Source organism: Portunus trituberculatus, chromosome 11 (genome assembly GCF_017591435.1).
Source record: "Portunus trituberculatus isolate SZX2019 chromosome 11, ASM1759143v1, whole genome shotgun sequence".
NCBI classification, from domain to species: domain Eukaryota; kingdom Metazoa; phylum Arthropoda; class Malacostraca; order Decapoda; family Portunidae; genus Portunus; species Portunus trituberculatus.
Window position 1 is genome coordinate 751,040 of NC_059265.1, and position 6,967 is coordinate 758,006.

Genomic DNA, 6,967 nt, shown 5'->3' on the forward strand with positions numbered 1-6,967 from the left:
TGTCCCCTTCTCTGCTCTGAGTTGCGGACTGCTTTGTCCTACTGTCATGACTCTTTTGGCCCAGATGATATTCCTTATGCCTTCTTGCGCCACATGTCTGACAGTGCTTTTAAATTTTTATTAAATCTTTATAATATGATTTGGCATACCGGTGACTTTCCAACTTCTTGGGCTCTGGCAGTGGTTCTCCCATTTCCGAAGCCTGGGAAAGATAATCTTCAGGCTACGAATTACCGTCGTATATCGTTGACGTCCTGCATTTGTAAAGTATTAGAAAAGATGGTTAATGTAAGACTCATGTGGTACTTGGAGAGGTGGAAGTGCTTGTCCTCGGTACAGTACGGCTTCCGAAAGATGATGTCTACTACTGATGCTCTTTTATCCCTAGAGTCTTCTATTCGTGAGGCCTTCGCTAATCACCACCATCAAGTAACAGTGTTTTTTGACATGGAGAAGGCCTACGACACGGCTTGGTGTCATGGCATTTTACAGTCTTTGTTGAATTTTGGCCTTCGTGGCCAACTTCGATATTTTTATTCAGCAGTTTTTATCCAGACGTCTTTTACGGGTTCGACCGGGGAGTGTTCTCTCTGAGGCTACTGCTCTAAATGATGGTGTTCCACAGGGAAGTATTCTTAGTGTTACACTATTCGCAGTCGCCATTAATGGTGTTATTGATACCCTCCAAGATGGCATTCACAGCTCCTTATACCTACCATTCTAGTGGATGCTGGTTTCTGGCCGATCGACCTCCGGCGCCAGTCTTCGATGCTCCGGTGTTGGTTTCGCACCCACCGTCTTCCCGATTCTGTCCCTTGTCTGTCAATGTTGCGGGACTCGCGTTCGCAGGCAAATGTCACTCGACCGAGTCTCCCTAAACCCTTTGGCCTTAGAGCCTTTCCGGCTCCCACGTGTTGGTTATTGGCTTCCTGTTGCGTCATTATGCTCTCCTGCTTTTGATGGTAAGAAGGATTTACTGCAAGCTCTGTCCCACACACGGTTTTTAGAACACCTTTTTATCCATTCTAATGATATTCCTGTTTATACCGATGGTTTCAAATCCGACGCAGGCGTCGGGTTTAGTGTAGTTGTTCCCACTTTTTATCGGCGTGGCAGCCTTCTTCCTTCAGTGGCGTCCGTTTTTACGGCGGAGCTGTCTGCCATAGTCCTAGCTTTACAGATAATATTTACTCTCCCTGTTTCGTCTTTTATAATATTTAGTGACTGTCGCAGTGCTCTTACTGCTCTCTCTTCTACTATCTCCCTTAATCCATTGATTTTATCAGCCCTAGAGTGGCTATATCTACTTACCAGAGGAGGATATCGTGTTAGGTTCTGTTGGGTCCCTGGTCACGTTGGTGTTCCAGGGAATGAACAAGCAGACCGCCTCGCTAAAGAGGCAGCAAGTCGCGCTCCATCTCCTGCCCCTGTTCCGTTTCTAGATGTATTTTATGTAATTCGTGTGGCAGTTGCAGCAATTTGGCAGAGGAGATGGCTAACGGGGGTAACAACTTCGAAAATGGGAGAGCTCACTACTTCCTCTATCCCTCAGTGGACATACACCCATGTCCGGGATCGTCGTGCACAGACTTTATTGGCGCGACTGCGTATAGGTCACTCTTACCTTACAAATAGATACCTGCTGACCAGGGACCCTCAGCCTTACTGTGATGACTGCCTGGTGTCACTCACGGTGAGGCATATACTAGTGGAATGCCCCAGTTTGACTGATTTAAGACAACGTTACCTCTACCGCGACAGCGGTAGAGATACCGGTGTCTATTATATTTTAAAGGTCCTTGGACCAGAGTGCCTGGCCCAGGGCCATGACGTTTTTAGGTTTTTGGGAGAAGCTGGTCTTCTCCCAAAACTATGAATTTATCTTATTTCTTTTTTATTGTATTACTTGGTTTTAGCTTTATAATATTTATAGTTTCCTCTCCTCTTTTACTCTATTGTTTTTGATTACTTTTAATTAGTTCTTTGTATATATACACGTTAGTTTCATATTATTTACTGAAGCGGCGCTATATCACCATAGTTGTTGCGCCGCCATCAATTAAAATACATCCATCCATCCATCTTCATCCTAAATATCAGGCACTTTTTTATGAGGATGAACTTTTTTATGCTACATATAACCCTAAATCTATCTTAAATGTCACACTAAACGTGTACATTTTGAAGAGTCCCCTCTCCCACGAGTCAACGAAACTCTGGCGACGAGGCACCTAACTGTTCCAGCTGCTAATGCAGTTGAATAAAAGTGTTCTGTGTCTGTACCTAAAATGAGTGCAGCTGTTGCTATTGGTGGTCAATATGTGGGCCCTACAAGTGCTCGCGTTATATCAGTGCGTGTCAAGGATGCCCCTGTAGGTTCCTTTGTGTTATCGCACCCTGACACTTCAAGAGTGAAGCGTCTAGCATTAGAAAGTACCTTGTCGTCTGTACACAAGGATAATGTTACTTCTGCTTTAGTAACAAGTCTTACTGGCTCTTCTATCACCCTCAGAGATGGATTTCACTTAGGTTCAGTTACAGTTATTGATGCAACTTCATTGCAGGACTTCACAACATGCATAGCAGCTGTATCTTCACAGTCTTCTCAAAATGCTGAAGATATTGCTTCTCAGATTGAGCCTCATGTACAAATTATGGATATTCCTGACATGAAATGTAATCTTATTAACTTACTTGTGAACCATAGGGAAGCTTTTGGTCTTCCTGGTGAGCCTCTTGGTGTTACAAATAGAGTCCAGCACCACATTGAGTTGAAACCTGACACACATCCAGTGTACGTGCAGTCTTATAGGTTACCTCTTTCTCAGCGACAGATTGCTGATAAGTTAGTCCAGAACATGCGTCAAGAAGGCATTATACAGGAGTCTTATTCTCCTTGGAACTCACCTTTATTTTCAACACTTGACATCAAGTCAGCATTTTGGCAAATTCCATTATCAAAAGAAAGTCGTCCTGTAACAGTTTTCTCTACTCCTACAGGTCACTATGAATGGCTTCGCTGTCCAATGAGTTTACGCAATTCGCCTCTAACTTGCCAAAGACTAGTAAACTCTATGTTCCATGGTCTCATTGGTAATGGTTTATTTGTATACATGGATGATCTCATTCTTGTCTCTAAAGATACTGACACACACTTAGAGAAATTATCTCAAGTTTCTTTCAAAAATTTACAACAACAGGTCTTAAGATCAATTTGCCTAAATGTAATTTTTTTGAGATCCCGCATTGAATTTTTGGGACATGTTGTTGATTGTCAAGGAATTCATACTACTTCAGATAAAATAAAAGCTATTCAAGACTTTCCAGTGCCTAGAACTACAGCACAAGTCAGTTCATTTCTAGGTCTTGCAGGTTATTATTACTGTGCATTTATAAAAGAAATTTGCATCCATTGCTCATCCTTTAAATAAACTTAAAAAGAAAGATGTACTTTTTCAATGGACTTCAGAACAACAACAAAGCTTTGATCAACTAAAGACTTGTTTAAAACAGCCTCTTGTTCTAGCATTTCCAGATTACTCCTTACCGTTTACAATTTGCATGGACTCATCATCTTTTGCAATAGGAGCTGTTTTGATGCAACAAGTTAAAGGTCAACATCCACATGTGATTGCTTTTGCTAGTCGTGTCCTTAACAAAGAGTCACACTATTCTGTAACTCACATGGAAGCACTCGCTATAGTATGGGCTCTCAAACATTTTCGTGATATCATTTACAATTATCCAGTCACTGTTTATACTGATCATTCTGCTGTAACTCAACTTTTCTCAGGGAAGAACCTTACGGGTAGACTCGCCAGATGGTTCCTAACAGTTGAGCAGTTCCAAGGAGAGATAAAATATTTATTTACTTGGACGTGCTAATCTCGTCGCAGATGCTCTTTCTCGTAATGTAGCTATTGCCGCAGTGACACAAGTTCATAATTTTTCTTACCAAGACTTAACGTTAGCTCAACGTAATGACCCTATTTGGAGTAAAGTCACTTATGCACTAGAATCTGGTGATGAAACAAGTTTGCCTAAATTGCCTATTCCATTGAGAGAACTTGATATTCATAACGACATTCTCACGCGTACAGTACAAGTCTACGATCGTAAAGTAAAACAAATTGTCATTCCAGAATATCTTGTCCCTACAGTTTTGCATTTTGTTCATGACGCGCCACAAGCAGGTCATCCAGGTAGAGACAAAACTCTTGCTATGGCTTGCCTCAAGTATTATTAGCCAAAAATGCGTCTAGATTTAACTACCCATGTATCTCAATGTGTTTCTTGCGCACAGCACAAAGGTAACACTAATACGGCGCCTATTTTTGAGTTTCCTACTCCAGCAGGTCCTTTTGAGACTGTCGCTATTGACCTATTGCAACTACCATGCAGTCGGCAATGTTCCTCTTATGTCCTTGTCTGTGTACATTATTTCAGCTGCTTTGTAGTGTTAGCTCCTTTGCAGAACAAGTCTTCGAATGCGGTGGCACATGCTTTAGTAACAAAAAAGAATCTTTTATGTCCATATACTACACCAACCAATATTTTGCAAAATATTTGTAAACAATATAACATAACACAAACTTTTGTTTCTGTGCAGCATCCAGCCTCAAATGGTATAGTGAAACGCGCTAATAAAAAGATTCTAGATGTTCTTCGTCATGTAGTGAGTCAAGTTCATGACTCCTGGCAAGATTGGCTTCCACATGTTGCAGCTTCAATTAATGGATCAATTAATGCTTCCACAGGAAAAACACCACATTATATCATCTATGGCTCAGAGAAACGTTTGCCCTATGATCTATTGTTTCAGCCTCATATACCTGTTTACTCTTTAGATGATTATGCTAAAAATCAGCTGAAAGCTTTTCAAATTATTCACGAGTCTGTACGACGTAATCTCGTACTGAAATGATCCAGCGTCAACATATGAGTACTACACCTGTAACTCTTCAAGTCAATGACATTGTGTATAAATCTACTCCTGAGCATCAATCAAAGCTTAATCCAAAATTTACAGGTCCTTACTGTATAATTGAACGTATGCACAGCAACGAATTTAAAATTCTTGACCCAGAGTCTAATATTTCAGAGATAGTGCATGTTGATCGTCTGAAGAAGAGTAATGTTCCACTGTCACCTTCTTCTTCTACTTCTACACATATGTCTGTACAGACTACACAGTCTTCGACAACATACACTTCTGATTCTTCACCTGTTCTACCTTCATGTCTTTACAATTTGCGGATCTTATATTGTATCTCAATATAATTATATCATGTTATATTATATTATGTTGTATTGCATTATGTTTTATTGCATTATATTATATTATATTATATTCATGCTTTTCATTTATGCTCAATTACAATATATATATATATATATATATATATATATATATATATATATATATATATATATATATATATATATATATATATTGCACAATTATTAGAAGTATTATCTATATATTATTAGAAGTATTATATGTAAGAAACAATGTTTATGACACACACACTTTACTCACCATATGTAACACATTTTTACACATGTGTGTAACATAGTGTTCTTTATGTTTCAGTGATTTAATTATGCATGATCATGTACCATTTCTATGTCATTATACAAGATTTTATATGTTATATTTACTATAGTCATTACCACAAATGTGTAAATTTGTTATCAATGGTGCATCTTACTTTTAAAATAGCATCAAATTAATCTATTTAGCTATGTTATACTTACAATATCATATTATTGCTATTGTTTGCAAACTAACTATATTTTCTTAATTGTTTTCACACTTATGTGATATCTATTTTGCTCAGTGCACATTGTATGACATGTCTTATTATTATTATTGTACTTTTGAATGGTTTAAGTATTGACTACAGTGCTCGGTGAGGACACCTTTCGTTAGCGTGGTCGAGCAATATGATAGACAGACTACTTAATTAACGCGGAGTAATATATTGTTCTGTGTATGATGTACTGCGGCGTGGCTGTGTATTGTTCCGGTACCCCACGCCACGCCACACATTCAGTTGTACTCAACGCAGCTTGGAGTACATTCACGCTCGCCTGGCAATCTACTTGCCTGCATTTTTTTGACTGCTCCTCCTGTCAAGCACAGCCAGTCTACCTCTACAGTCTACTGTCTACAGTCACATTCCAGTGTGTATACTGTAATCCTACATCACGCAAGCTACAAGCTTCATTCAAGGCGCCCAGACTACAAGTCTCTGGCCGCTGGCTACTCATCAAGCCTCCACGCGCTCGCTACCAAGTATTTTGTATTCCTACAATAAACACAGGGAAGCTTCCCCCTGGTGTTTCTTTCCATCACACTTGCATTTGTCGTTGGTGCCACTGGTACCAGGACAAAATAGATAAGCGAGTGTTTGGAAGTCTCAATGATTAATGTTGCCAGACAGTGTAAAACTACTGTTTTCAACTAACGTTACTTTGTAAACGAGATAAGCAGCCTTTAATTTATCAGATACCAAACTTTGTTGTACTTTGTGAAGCAGTAAAGTTAAATTTCGGAGTGTTGGTGCACCAACCCTTGCAGTCAGTGCAGTGCTGGCTTCCTAAAAAGCATGCGCTAAGGAACACTTTGGTGAGAGTTGTGATGCACAGCTTGTGAATCACCGCTCTAACCTCTGCCTAGGCCCTAGAGTATCCTGACCCAATGGCGGCGTCAGGCAGCGCAGCTTGCCTATCACAAGCCCACGCCTTGCACAAACACACACACACACATTATTGAAGTGGATCGCCGCCACAGAGAGAGAGAGAGAGAGAGAGAGAGAGAGAGATTTTTCTTTACTATTTGCCTTACAAATAATACACCACATACATAAGTTGTGGAGGGCCATGCCATTGAGCAAGTGAGTCTTTTGTGGACTTTGCTTAGACACAATGAACCAGCAGACGCAGCAGCTTCAGCTGTGTGTGT